This window comes from Corvus hawaiiensis, chromosome 2, assembly GCF_020740725.1.
Source record: "Corvus hawaiiensis isolate bCorHaw1 chromosome 2, bCorHaw1.pri.cur, whole genome shotgun sequence".
Lineage (NCBI taxonomy): Eukaryota > Metazoa > Chordata > Aves > Passeriformes > Corvidae > Corvus > Corvus hawaiiensis.
Window position 1 is genome coordinate 38,945,268 of NC_063214.1, and position 13,867 is coordinate 38,959,134.

A 13,867-nucleotide genomic window follows, 5' to 3' on the forward strand; every position below is an offset into this window, starting at 1 on the left:
AAGAAGCAGAGTGTTGGCAAGGGACGGGTGCTCTCTGGGACGGAGATGTCTCCACTGAGCCGTGAGACCCTGGGTGCATCCCCTCTGTGCATGGCTGGGTGTGCAGGGAAGTGGCTCTTTTTCCGCTGTCTCTCCAATGCAAAATGTGCCTGCTTTCACATTCCCAAAGATATATGTGCAATCAAGAAGGCTAAAAGACTTGCTAGTGAGTAAATATACCCTCATTTAAAAAAGAGTTGTATAAAAAATAACCCCTTTCCAGGGAACAATAGATGCCTATAGTATGAAAATTTTTGGCTATGAAAATGATGCACTAGCTTGGCTGTGGATATACATTTAAAATAAGTGTTGTTAAACTAGTGTAAATCTACACATAGATGCTCATCACAGGTTTCAAAAGTGTAGCTTTAAATAACTCACAAACTAAATTAGATTTAAACTGCAAGTGTCCCAATTTACTTTTTTATTGATTTAAATCAAGAAACCAGGAATTGCATCAGTAAATTTAAACTGTTTTAAGTAATACATTATTTTGTCACCATCACTTTATTTTTATGCCATCTTCTCAACTTTTTGGGGAAGGATTAATTTGACATTTTGCTGCTGATTCTTTGAGCGACTAGCTAATAAATAGCTGCTCTTACTCATACCAACAAAGAGATAAAAACAGTTGTTTTAGGACAGTGTTTTGAGGACTCTAAAGCACTGACTTAATTGGAAAAGCAGAATTTCCTGTGTTCCAGACAAGATAATAAATGCTGTTTCCATTCACTAAGACTCTGTTGTCCAGTAGTGCTACGGTATTAAAACCCATAGTTTTAGGCTGTTTTTTCGCAAGGATAGCTGGATATGACATACAAGTTGGACTTATTGCTGGACATGCCATACAAATGCATGTACCTTACTGTTCCTGATCAAGCCTTTCTAAACAGATGTGGCTACATCATCCTGTCTCCTTTCTTTACCAATGACTTTTTTATTTCTGGCTCCACATTTTCAGAGAGCAACCCAAAAGTTCCCAATGACCTTAGGAAAAAGCCTCTGTTATTGTTCTTCTGGTTTTATGTGCAGGAGCAGAAAAGGTCTGTGGTATCTCCATCTCATCCCCATGGTTGGATGATCCTGCCTCTTTGCATTCTGCAGGGCTTTGAGTCTCAATTTTCAGTTTCAATTTGTAGCCACTGCAGGCTGTCATTGTACAAAACTATATGTGCTTCTCTGTAATTGCCTTAGAGTCACAATAGATTATAGAAAATAATCTATTTTCTATTTTTATGTGTATTTTACATAATGAGGTTGTACAATGGTCATTGAGACCAGGCAGAGATGGTTCAGTCTGACCTATTGAGTTCACTCCAGTTCTGCTCCTCAGCTCTAACTTATTATACCTGTGTAAGATAAAGGCACTCCCTATGCCTTCTCTCCAATAGTAATTCTAAGCTAATTACTTCCATGGAAAAAATCTTCCCAGCTCACAAGCACTGACATACCTGGATTTGTCAGTGAAATACAGCCTTGAATTAGTATTGCTCTGTGTGCGAGACACATCAGATGGGACATCTGTGTTTGGCAACAGACTTGTTCTTTATTGTCGCATTGTTGCTGCTTTCTTGAAGCCAAAATGTTATCACTTATAAGTCCTCCCTAAACTGTGTTTTATCAGTGTTTTACAAAGCTCCCAAAACTGAGGAGAGTCAGGCAAGGAGGGACCAAGTCAGTGTGACGGTTTATTGTCCCCAAGGGGAGTGGTTGGTCTACTAACCTCCTGATAACTATGGTATGCACTGATCTTTTTTGTAAGGTAATTGAAGTCACTGTCACGGGGTGGGGGGGAACCCCTCAAAAATAAACAGTGAAAATCTTCCCTCCAAAAGGTGTATAGCTTTCTGCTGGGTTAGAGTTGAATCAGCTCAGCAAAGGATCCAAGACTCCTTGGTCACAGCAATCAGCAGGAATTGCTTGGGGAAAAAGGCAGATTTTCCTTCAGTGTCAACATGTATCTATTGGCTCACCACGTGCTGAATGCATGTAAACAGTTTTGGCAAATAATGACAAATAAACCTTTTATTTCTAGACCCAATCCTGGCCGCTTTGACTTGTCACTGTCTGTACAAGCGGAAGTGGTGCATGACTGTATAGTGAAGTGCTGCAAGGAAATGAACTGGCTGGAAAGAGTCCTGGGAGCAGAAATCCCAGGGATGGTTGTTATTCAGTCAAGTCGGTTCCCCAGTCTAGGAGGTAACCATGATCTGGGTGGTAATCTGCCATCCACTTTACAGGGGAGAACACAAAGGTTGCATGCCTGGAGTGCTTCACAGAAAGCTGATTCTAGGTTGAACAGAATTAAAAAAAAGGATCCTTGCGCACAAGAGCTACACATCTGCCTAACAAAATTGTATCTGGTATCTGCCTAACAAAATTGTATGTCCTTACAAACCCTGCTGCACTTTCATTGGTGTGTCATCATCCCTACCTCTGATGAAGCTGCTAGGCACAGTGTAATGGGACTAATTAAAAAAAATTCAGGGTCTAAACATAACTGAGGACTGCCTTTTCCTTTGCTTGTTTTGGAAAGGTGCAAGAATATGAGTATTTGCATGGTCCTGTATAGGCTCTGAAATTAACTCCTCACTGAGACAGTGGGTGCTGATCTGCAGGTGGCTTTGCAACAGCAATGACCTAGTTACGTGCCTTTAGAAAGTGGAGAGCTGTACTCAAGGAGTTATTTTTCAGAGCATTAATTCATACATGATCATTATCTCACTATAAAATGTGACCATTTTGTTTTACAGCAGAGAGCTTACTCCAGCTTAGCACTATATACTTCTATGCGTGATTGAACACATCCTGATTACTTTGCAGTGAAACTGCTTCTGGCTGTTTCTAGAAGGCGGGTAGATAATGTGTACTCATTTGTTGCAATTATAAACTTAGGGTTCTTTAAGGGAAGACACTTGCTCTACGGAGCAATTTAAGCAGTTTCTAGCAATTATGTGAGTTAATTTTGTGAACAGAGAGCATGATGTGTATGTACCACATGATGTACAGCACATTGTCTAGGGGATCTAAATTAACTGAAGTTTGCAGCTGTCTGGGAAAAAATTGTTTTTTCAGAAAGATGGTTTAGAAGGTTTTTTGGGGAATTCATTATTTATTTAATTGCAGGAACTAATAATAACACAAACAGAAGCAGCGTGGATTAATTCTATTTAACTTCTTCTTTTTAGAAACAACCATGTATTTCCTCATATTCTTTTGGTGTTATTTTATTATTTTCTTCACTGGGTCTAGTGGGCAAAATGTTGTTTTCTAAAGTGCTGCCACTATCCGAAGCCTAAGTAAAAATAATCATAGAAATAATAAATAGCATTAGGGTGGGATTTAAGTACAGACTGAGCCTATGGTTTAATGATCTGGTCAGTTCTCTGACAGAGAGCATCATTCCTGCCAGGAACTTTAATACACCGGTCTGCAGTGCAACATAGTGAGATGCACCAGAAAAATGATATAGCTTAATAGAAAACCTACAAAACAAAGGGGGAAGAAAGAAGAATGGGAGGGTAACTTAAATGCAGATCAATTCACCAAGTTGGGCTTTATCACATTTCAAAACCAGATGTGTTGGTCCACCTGGAAGACATCCTGCTGAAGCACAGAGCTGGGAGTAGTTGGATGTAAGGGAAAAGAGACTCTGTTCACTGCAATTGCTGTGGAAGCACCCAAATTGTAGAAGGATGTCAGCAGAGTCTGTTGTTTTTCCCACAGCATGCTGCCAGGTTGGAAATCATAGTGGAATCTGATCCCATAAGTCAAACATAAATATCACCTTTCAGTTAGTTTGCCTGGCTTTTGTCAACTGAGGACATTTTTTCTGCCAACTTTTTCTGAAAGATGATACAAAGATACTTGTCTGCATAGCCTGTGTGTATATGTGTTTGTGTGCACAAATATAAGTCCTTTGTTCTTGGAAAAACATGTTATAATTTAAATGTTGTTTTTTCTCCTATTTAAAAACTTAGGAAATTTGGTGAAAGCTTCCTGGAAATTATTACTTTGATTATTGTAATGACTGTTAAAATAACAATGTTAATTCCGTGTTGGTTGAGACATTATTAAAATATCTAGATAATGTTCCAGTTGGAGTAGAATAACAGGAAATGTTACTATAATTAAAATCAACATGAAAATCCTGTTATCTTCAAAACTGCCAGGAGCTCAATAAGTTTAAAATAAAGAAACTTGACTTTAAAAGTCTTCTTTCCTTCAGGTATTTAAATGTGTAGAATATTACAGCATCCAGGAATTGAGAAGGTGTCAGCTGGAGGATTTTGGAGTAGCCACTTGCAGAAAGAAGTGCTGAGAGTTCACAAACATTGCCCCGTAGCACATCATGCATGTACTGGAAGACATAAGCTGGTATTGAATAGATGGTGACCTCTTGGAGAGCCCTTCAGCCCTGTGGTTCACTAAAAGAAGGCGAAGAAGATCCAAAAAAATTGTGACCTTCTCTGAGTTGTCTTCACTGACAGAAATACCATTTTTCAGAAACATCACATCTCATAAACCAACAGCTTTTCTGTCTGAGTGCTTGGTACATATGAGCATTTTAATCTTCAAAGGGTAAAGGATTTTACAAACTTGAAATAATTCAATACTTACACTTCCCGTAGCAAAACACCATTATTTCCACTGTTAGGAATGGGAAAAAAAGAAGAACAGAGAAGTTAAATTAATTTAGTGTCCTGCAAGTTGATTTTACAATTTTTAGGTCAGATGGGAAATTGGACGGCCATAAAAGTAGAAATTCTGATAGCAATACAGCTGTCTCATGTTGAAATAAAATAAGAAAATCCATCATACTTAGGCTTTCCAGTCAACTTTTAAATAGGCAAACAGTTAAAATGGTAACTCATTTCCCTTTCCTGGTGTGTGTTTGCAGTTTGATGTTCTGCTTTAGCTGGTACAATTGCAGGCTGCCAGTGCAAAAAACAGTCATGCTCTGCCTCTTCCTACCTCTTCTGTCAGACCCAGCAGGTGCTTTTGTGGCATCAAAACCAGAGACTGAGCGGTCACAGGCAAGCAAGGTGATCAGACAAAAAAACCCACCCTAGCATGCCCTCACAAAAAAAAAAAGGAATTTTTTTTATTGCATCAGATCACTGAACCACTCACTGAACCCGTGTCTAGATAATCCATGAGCATGATGGAAGGCAGGAGCAGAAGGAGGGGAACTGCAGCATCTCTTTCACTGCAGTAACAGCAGTGGACTTAACTGTCCTCCATAATAGAACTAATTAATTAATGATCTAACCCAATTCTTCCAGTCTTCTGGCAGTTTTTCTTATTCTGAGATGCAAGTCAGCAGTTTGCTGAAATCACTTATTTGCACAAGGTTCTGCCTATTCCAGGCAAAAAGATCATCCATCCACTGCACCCTTGAGGTGAGGTTTATGTCCCAACTCTTGACAGGCCCTCTGCTGTCTGTTGCAAAACCATCTGAGTTTCATGCTGTGGAGTTCTAGTGCTGCCTCAATCATGGTCATGCAAAGTATGGTCGTAGGACACACATTCTCTGTGCATGCACCTGTGTGACCTGGGGAGCCTGAGTCACCCCGAAGGCTGTCACTGGTGCTTGCTCTGTCTGGCTGAGCACCTGTAGAAGTTGGTGACAGGGATATGTTCAGTGCAGCAAGGTCTGTGGAGCATGTGTACTTGGCAGGTAACAGGGTATTTCCAATGCACCGCAGGCTATTACTGCCCAGTAGGAGCTGGGGAACAGAAGACAATCATAAGTCATTCCTGTGCTTTATCACCTGCTAAAGTGAGAAAAACAAAGTAAGTTCCCACTCAAAAACTAGCTATTTTCTGTTTATTGATATGTACTGTTGCCTGTAGGCCATGAGAAACTTAGCAGGGCTGGATCAGGTATGCTTCTATTTGAGGAAGGGTGAAAAAACAAAGGATGTTTGCAATCAGAAAGGCTTAGCAGCCATCCTTTCTATTATTGCTATCTATAACTCAGCTGAAGTCCTGCCTAGTTTTGAAATAGCTCAGCAGGGGGTGAATACAGATGTGCAACTGCCTGGTGTGACTTTGTGGTGTGACTTCAAACTTAAATGCCAGTTAAACTCTGTGTGCACCAAAGAACCCTGTGCATATGACAAGTATTCAGTATTGCTTTTCCACCCTGAGTTTTGAAAACAAATGCTGGATGCTTTTTCTTTTTTTTTCTTTTATTTGTTCTCTTGTTACTCCAAGATGCCTGAGGATTATACAACCGATGCATTTTAAAATGTGTAAGAGTTTGTCAGTTTGTAGCACTTTTTTCTGAAATGCTGACAACACAAAACCTTCCAATTTTAGATCAGATCTGAAGTGTGGCAGGAAAGAAAATGTAATGTCTTCTCCCAGAAAACTTTCTGTCGTTGCCTTCCTGCTTATCACTAACTTAATTTTCTAATTGTTTTTTACTCCTTAGATACCAGGCCACAAAAAAAACGGAGTCTGTCTTGGACTCTTTCTCTTTCACCATGTTTTACATATGAAATTAAAAAGCTTTTTATCTGAGACTGTTCCTTAGCTCTTTTGAGACACAGATGCAATCAGACTTCAATCCAAATTGCAGGTTTTGCAAGTGCACTTTGCCTGTCTCCATTTACAGGGGATAAAGGAGTCTTTTATCAGCTCTGCCATTCCTGCTTGCATCTAGGCAATTACGAAATGCAGGACACACCACTGCTGGCTGTTACTGCTCTGGAGGAGGTGACACCAGAGACAAGGGCATATGTAACCTGAAGCCAAATGACTGCAGGCAGAGCAGCAGGTGGGCACATACTGGCCAGGTCAAAATTCAGTTTGGAAATCAGAAGGCAGTTTCTAACCTGGAAGCTGTTGGGTTATCCTAAAGAAGGGGGGAAAACTTGGAGTGCCCTGTTTTAGGAGGATTACAGGGAGCTGTAGCCCAGTCTGAGCTCAGTGACCCAGAGGCACATATCCAGGCTTTCAATTCTGCAAGTGTATAAAACATATGAAGAGCAAGTAGCCTAATTTAGACTCCTGTTTTGAGTTACCTCTTTCTTTTTGTTCCCATTGTTTCCCAAACTTGAATCTAAAGAATCACACTAACTTATGCCACTGGGTTTAAAATTGCCTATTTTCTGAATCCTGATTAAGAAAACCCTAAAAAGTAAGAGTAGGCTGCTCATTTCTGTTATTCAGTAGCTAATTTTTTTTCTTTAAAGACATCAAATTTTCTCTTCAGGGAAAATCTTAACTGAGTTAGTGTTGGTTTTAATAGAATAAATTGAGTGTCAGAAGCTGCTGCTTCTGTTTTTAATCTGTAAAGCCACTCAGTTAGTTGTCTTGAGTCTATCTCATCTTTAAACATGAGACTTTTAGCTTCAGATACATTTGAGAAACTTGCAGGAAGCCATTCAGTGAATATTCATTCATTTTTCTTACAAAAAAAGGAAATGGTCCTGTAATTTCTTAATGTATTTTCTATAATATCAACAAAAATGTTATGTCCAAGATGGCTAAAAGGAATTTCCACCTATTTTGATATGCCTTAATGCCAATGCTCTGACTTTGTGCCACAGAAGTCTTTGGAACATCAGCACACACAAGATTTTTGACAATCACAATACGCACAGTTTCGGACAATATCTGTATGAATAGGGGTGCTTTAGCTTCTATAAATGCAAAATTACAGGAATGAGTTGATTTGTAATGCTCTGAATTAGCATACCTGTGTTGTATGCCTTGAGGTAACAGGAGTCAAAGGTGATTTGCTCTGAAGTCGTCATAAACACAAAATACAGCACACAAGCACAAAAAGTCTGTCTGTTAAAATCAAAAGGGTTGATTAATCAGGGCAGGAGGAGGCAGAGATAGGGCAGAGGAGGCTCCAGGTCTCCAAATTTGAGCCTGTTTTCCAACTTGTGTCAGGTGCAAGCCAGTTCAGGAGGTGGAAGTGGTACCATGTCAAAAGCAGGGGAAGTGCTGCGAGCCCTCAGTTATCTGTAGTGCATCAGAGATGTGTTAATCACCACAAGCAGATATACCAGCCCCACTGAGATAGACCTCTGCCTTTTTTCATTCACCCTTTTAGAAACAAATGCAAAAATTACGGATTTTATGTATAATTTTTTGCCAGCATTTGGCCTTATATGTCACAGCATAATTTTGGGCCTTTAAAATTACAAAACTACCATCTCTATTTCTTTTCGCTGTTCAGCCTTGTGTATTCTGTTTTCTTTTTTTTTGTTGGTTGGTTGGTTTGGTTTGTGGATTTTTTTCCATCTTGCTGTTCTAGTTTTCCACTTCTCATTTCTGCTTTGATTCTCCTTGTATTGTTCCCTCTTGCAAGCAATTTTTGCTTTATTGGAAGTAATACCAGACCTATTACAGAGCTGCAGGGCTTGCATTAACTTTAGGATTGTTTCACACCACTTTGGGTAAGAAGCTGAGGGATAGTTTCCCACTATGTCTTTCTTTGTACTCCCCATCTATTATCTCTAGTTATTGTCTTTGTCAGGAAAATCCACAAATGCCTTTGGTTTAGGTCCAAAGAGGAGACAAAGGAGTCCTGCAACTTTATTTGAATAAAGGAGGGAGTCGACTGGGGCAGACGCCTGCAGGGTTTTCTCTCTCAAGGTTTCGGAGGGCGCAGCCTCCTTTTATCGCAACTCCCAGCCTCATGTCACCCTCTTCCTTTCCCCACTGGCTGAGGTACTAGGAAGGTACAGCCTTCCCGAACTGCCTACCCCATATTCCCCCGTTGAACATACTGTTTTACCCCAAAGTTCAGAAGCCCAGGCTTGTGCAGGCCCTTGTCTGTTTCAGAAGCCAAGCTGAGTGGGCTCTGCAACAAACCGGCTGCCCAAAGTTAGTAGAGACATTAAGACCCATTTCAAAGATGTTACCCATACCTTCACCCATCAAATTGTTTGTAAAGACATGAGCTTTCCTCTCATCTTGTCTATCACATGACTAATCACAGGGCTACAGAGCACAAAGGTTGAGAGTTGTCACTTTATTTTGGTTTTGTACAGGACCTCCCCCAATTGAGTCCAACAACTCCTAGGTACTGTTGCACTATAAGCAATGCATTATTTAATGCATTTTTTAAATTGGATAACATGTGAGTTTGGAAATTACAAAATAGGAAAAGGAGGTTTCTGTAAGAGTGAAAAATCCATAGTTTTTCTAGCTGTTAGCCCTGCAGACCTGATTGTTTTCATAGTGATAACGTTCCTGTGTTGGTCCACATTCAGTAGAGATACCTTCACAAGTCATCCCATACTGGAAACCCCCAGTGGCCTCTGGAGACATGTGCAGTGATGGCCTTGTAGAGAATTTACATTTATTTACACTTGCCCTATTTTCTGAAACAGCAGTGTTGAGATGGGAGAAGAGGAATGGGGCCTGAATTATTGAGCCACCCCCTGGTACATTTTCTTTACATCTGACTTCCATTTTACATGAGTATAAAGATATTCATGAAGCTGCAATCTGGAGCAGAATTTTGCCCATCTGTTTAAGAGACAGTATAAATCCAACTTTTCACTCTGCCTCACAGTACATGAACACTTGCGTGAGAAGTTAAAAATGCAGAATACATTAACACAATCCTGAAATACTTCCCATTACAGAAATCTCTGAAAGGCACTGGCAGGGACATCTTTCAGGCTTGCATCAAATATCACTTGATTCATAGTTACCCCAAATGATGATGATTTCAGTATGATGATTCCAAGGCCAGGACTGATTTTAATACACATGAGTATGGTGGTCCCTTTCTGAACACTGACACTGTTTAACAAAGCATAGGGATTTTTGTTCTGGTGAAACCAAGTCTTGCTTAAATGATGCAGACCTCATTTCTGGTTTTACAATGTGTGCATTAAAGCGCCACTCTGATTTCCTGGTCACCAAAGCAGTAAGGAGTCAGACATTCTCTCCAGGTAGTCCACAACTTTGCTGAAAAACTCTGCTCACAGTACATGAAAACAACTTTCTTTTGTGTGCTGAATGCCTCTTGAAAGGGCACTTTCAGATTTTAATGTTATTTGGAATAATTTGGAATTAGTATAACACTCCTCAGTTCAAGAGAGAAAACCTCTTGTCTCCTCAGATCTCACAGTAGTCTTTAGCACCTGCTCAAGGTAGTATCAACATCTCTTCGAGGAGGTACCAATAAAGTAGTGCTTCACAAAATAGCACCAATACTCATTGCACCAGAGCTCTGGGACTTGCAGCCTGAAGCATCACCATCTCAAACTCCTGCTCAACAGCAGCCACAAGTCAGCACATGGGACACGCACAGGGGACACAAGGGCTGGCTCAGGGACAGGGCTTGCAGTCACCCTGATCAGCTCTGCAGTAGCTGAAGGATGCCCTTTTGCCTCTGCTCCCGTGATCTTACTGCAGTTATCTAATCTTGCCTTTAAACCAGGTGTCTGCCATTTATCAGCACAGAACAAATACAGCAATGGGCCAATCTTTTCTAGACAGGATAGAAAAGCTGAACGTCCTCAGAAGATGGACAGGCTACCTGATGGTCCTGTTCAAGGCAGTGGCTAGTTCACATCTCAACAGTGTAACTTCTCATTTAAATTAATGTAATGCCTGAAAGGGTGTATTTCAGAAATGGCTTTATTTGGATTTTCCTCACTGGGTTTTGCACTGCTTTGATGCTACAGTTTTTGGATAAGATAATTTTAAAGAACAGTCAAGCTCTGCTCAGGAATTATGTGCATACAAGGAAGCACTCGCTTGCTAAACATATTTATGTTCACCACCTCAGAGCAATACTTGCATTCTAATTTGCATAAAGATGCATCTGTGCCTCTTGTGATTGTGGCCCGAAGCCCTTGCTATATGTGGGAGCAGTGAGTTTCTACAGCAAGGAAGCAAGGAGAGAGGTTGTGTTGTCTCCTGCTAACTACTGCTGAAGTCACTGGTTCTAAGGGCTGTGACCACTTGGACTAAGTTGGCTTGTCTGTTCTCTCTTCCTTCCCAAACATATCAGACAAAATAAATCTTAGCAGAGATTTCTCTGCTTTCTGCTTCAACACTATGGTCTCCTCAACATTCTTCAGGTAGAGATGAAAATCTGACAATAGGTTTCTGCAGGAACAGGAGACCATGTCCATGCACAGGGAAGCTTGTCTTTCTGAGCCACAGCATGGCACAGGGAGGTTGCAGGCTTTCATGAACAGCACTCGGGGACTTATCTTCCATTCCCTTGGAAAAGAATATGTCCAAAACGTGTATGATCATGGGGTGATTCAAGGTGGGAAAGGCTTTGGGCATCTCTGCTCTCAACAACCAGGCCAAAGCAAGATCATCTCTGAATGAGGTCAGGTTGCTCTGGGCTTTATGTAGTTAGGTCTTGAAAACCTGCAAGGACAGGGTGTACAGAAACTCTAGGACCACGTCCCAGTGCCTGACTGTCCTTGTGGTGAAAACACTGTTCCTAATATCCAGTCTGAACATCTGTTGTTTGTCATTCTCCCACCATGCACCCCTATGGGGACCTTAGCTCTCTTTTTATGAGGACATCACAGGAAAAGCCTTGCCCATCGTCTTTCTGCAGTGCTGTAAGAGGCAATGAAACCATTCTACTTAGCTCCCAGCAAAGGCATGGGGCATATGATTCCTGCCTGATTTAGAATTGCAGTGATCTCTTTACTCCTGTCCATGGTACAGGGACAGATTGAATGCAGAAAGAGACTGTAAGAGGGCTTGTGAGTTTTAAGCAGTCCTGAAATGGCCTGAGGATATGGAAAAGCAATCAGGCCTCTTTCACTGTTGTCATCCTGTGGACAGGAGAGTGCTTTCTCCAGTGCTGGGAATGTAAACAGCAGACATCTGAACTTCCTGCACTGCTCTCAAGCCCTCTTCCAGCAAGGTGTCCAGCTGGCTCCTGAAGCACAGCTCTCTGGAGGTTTTCTGGTGTGTCCTGTCAGCCTAGTGGGATTACCCTGTGTGTGATGCCTTGCTTTTTGGTTTGTCTGAGGCCTTGGGATGGAGGTGACATTGTAAGTTCTGGACTGCAATGATCTTTCCCTGTGACAGTGAGTGCAGCTTTGTGCAGATAGGAACGGAAGAGTTAAACCTCCATGTAATACAGCTGTAAAGCAAAGAAAGAAACCCCAGATGGGAGGTTTGTACTGAGATTAGCAGTGTTGATGCAGCAGTTTTGCAAACCCTCAGCTTGGGCGATACTTCTGCTATGAGGTTGTCCTCCCTCATTCACAGGAGAGACAAAGTGCAGTCCCAGCTTTGGGATCTCCAAAGGCTCTTTTATAGCAGAAGGCAGTGAATCTGGCTGTGTACTTCATTTTTACAGAAAATAAATGACACTTCTGTCTGATGAAATGCCACATTAAGTGATCTTATTGCTTCTTTGCTTTACTAAGGCAAAAGGAATTAGCCTTCTCTTTCAGTGTGAAGTTCATTGCTCTTCGTGCTCATTCTTGCTTTGCTACTTGTATCTCTACCTCCGGAGTTTCTCTACCTCCCTCACTTAGATCCTCTTCTCTTCCAGGCAATCGCCTTCTTGCCCATGGAAGAGCTGCTCAACACAGACTGCAAAGAGCCTTCATTGCTGAATGTGTAATGAGAACAAGTCCTACTGCAAACTGGAGGTTAGCATAGGTACCCAAAACATGGTTTGTGCGTGTATGTGGTGTATTAGAGTATTTAAGCAGTCAGGATTACTTTTACAATCCTATGATTGCGCCTTACCTAGTTGGAAGTGTTGTTAATCATTGGCATTAAAAGCAAAATCTGTGAAACTCAGCACGTGCCTTCATTTTTGAAAGATCATAAGGAAATTTTTTAGCCAGTTGGACACATACTTATTGAGCAAGATCTTGTCTAGAAAAACATGCATATTGCAAACTAAGGGCTTTCTCATGACTAATTTTGCAATATATTTATTTTTGTTCTCCAGGATGACATTCACTTCAGTGTTTCCACTACACTTATTTTGCAGTTGCTGGCTTTGTCTGAGTCTTGTTTTAAAGGAAGATTGAAAAAAACAAAATCAGAAGACATGTACATGTGTTATCAACACCAGATCAACTTCTTTATCAGTCATCTATAATTTTGCTGGCTATTAGCTTACAGTTGAGGTTTTGGGTGGTCATAGGGTTGCATCTTCTGCCTAAGCTGCCCATGCAGAGAGCTCACTACATCTGTCCAGGATAGAGTCACCAGAGTCAAGGTCTGACTGGTTGCATGATGCACAGAATTAAGAAAACCAGGAAATTCCATAAGGGCAGAACAAGAAAGACCAATATTTTGTTTTTAGACATAGCCCTCAAAGGAGTTTGAAGATTGATTATTAGTATCTTGTCAGAATCTGGATGCTGCAGGCAAACTGATATATCCAGGTATCTCATTACCTAAAGAGACATTTGGGACAAATAACAGGTGGGAGAAGAAAGGAAAGAGGTATAACTTAGGGCTCTGACAAATGTGGTACTGTTGCTGTCTCAGCTGAGCTGGCAGGACAGACATGTATGATATGTGTCCAACACACAGAGCACAGGCTTGGCATATGATCTCAGGCTGAGGCTGGAGGGGCAGGGGTGGGTTACCCAGGGTAGAAGGTTTGCCACAAGCATCAAGGAACGTGTCTGTAGTGCTCTAACTGCATATTAAAACTTGCAACTCATCAGCCTTTGGGAATAGCTTAAAGCTTTCAGATAAATGTGAACCCAAGCATGTTTCCATGGATTTAATGTTCAGTATAATGGTCCTGCTCAAGAAGGGAGTGTATATGAGAGATTTGCTTTCCTAAAGCAGTCACTAAAAATGCTATGCATTTTTTTCTCCCTAAAATATTGCATAGCAC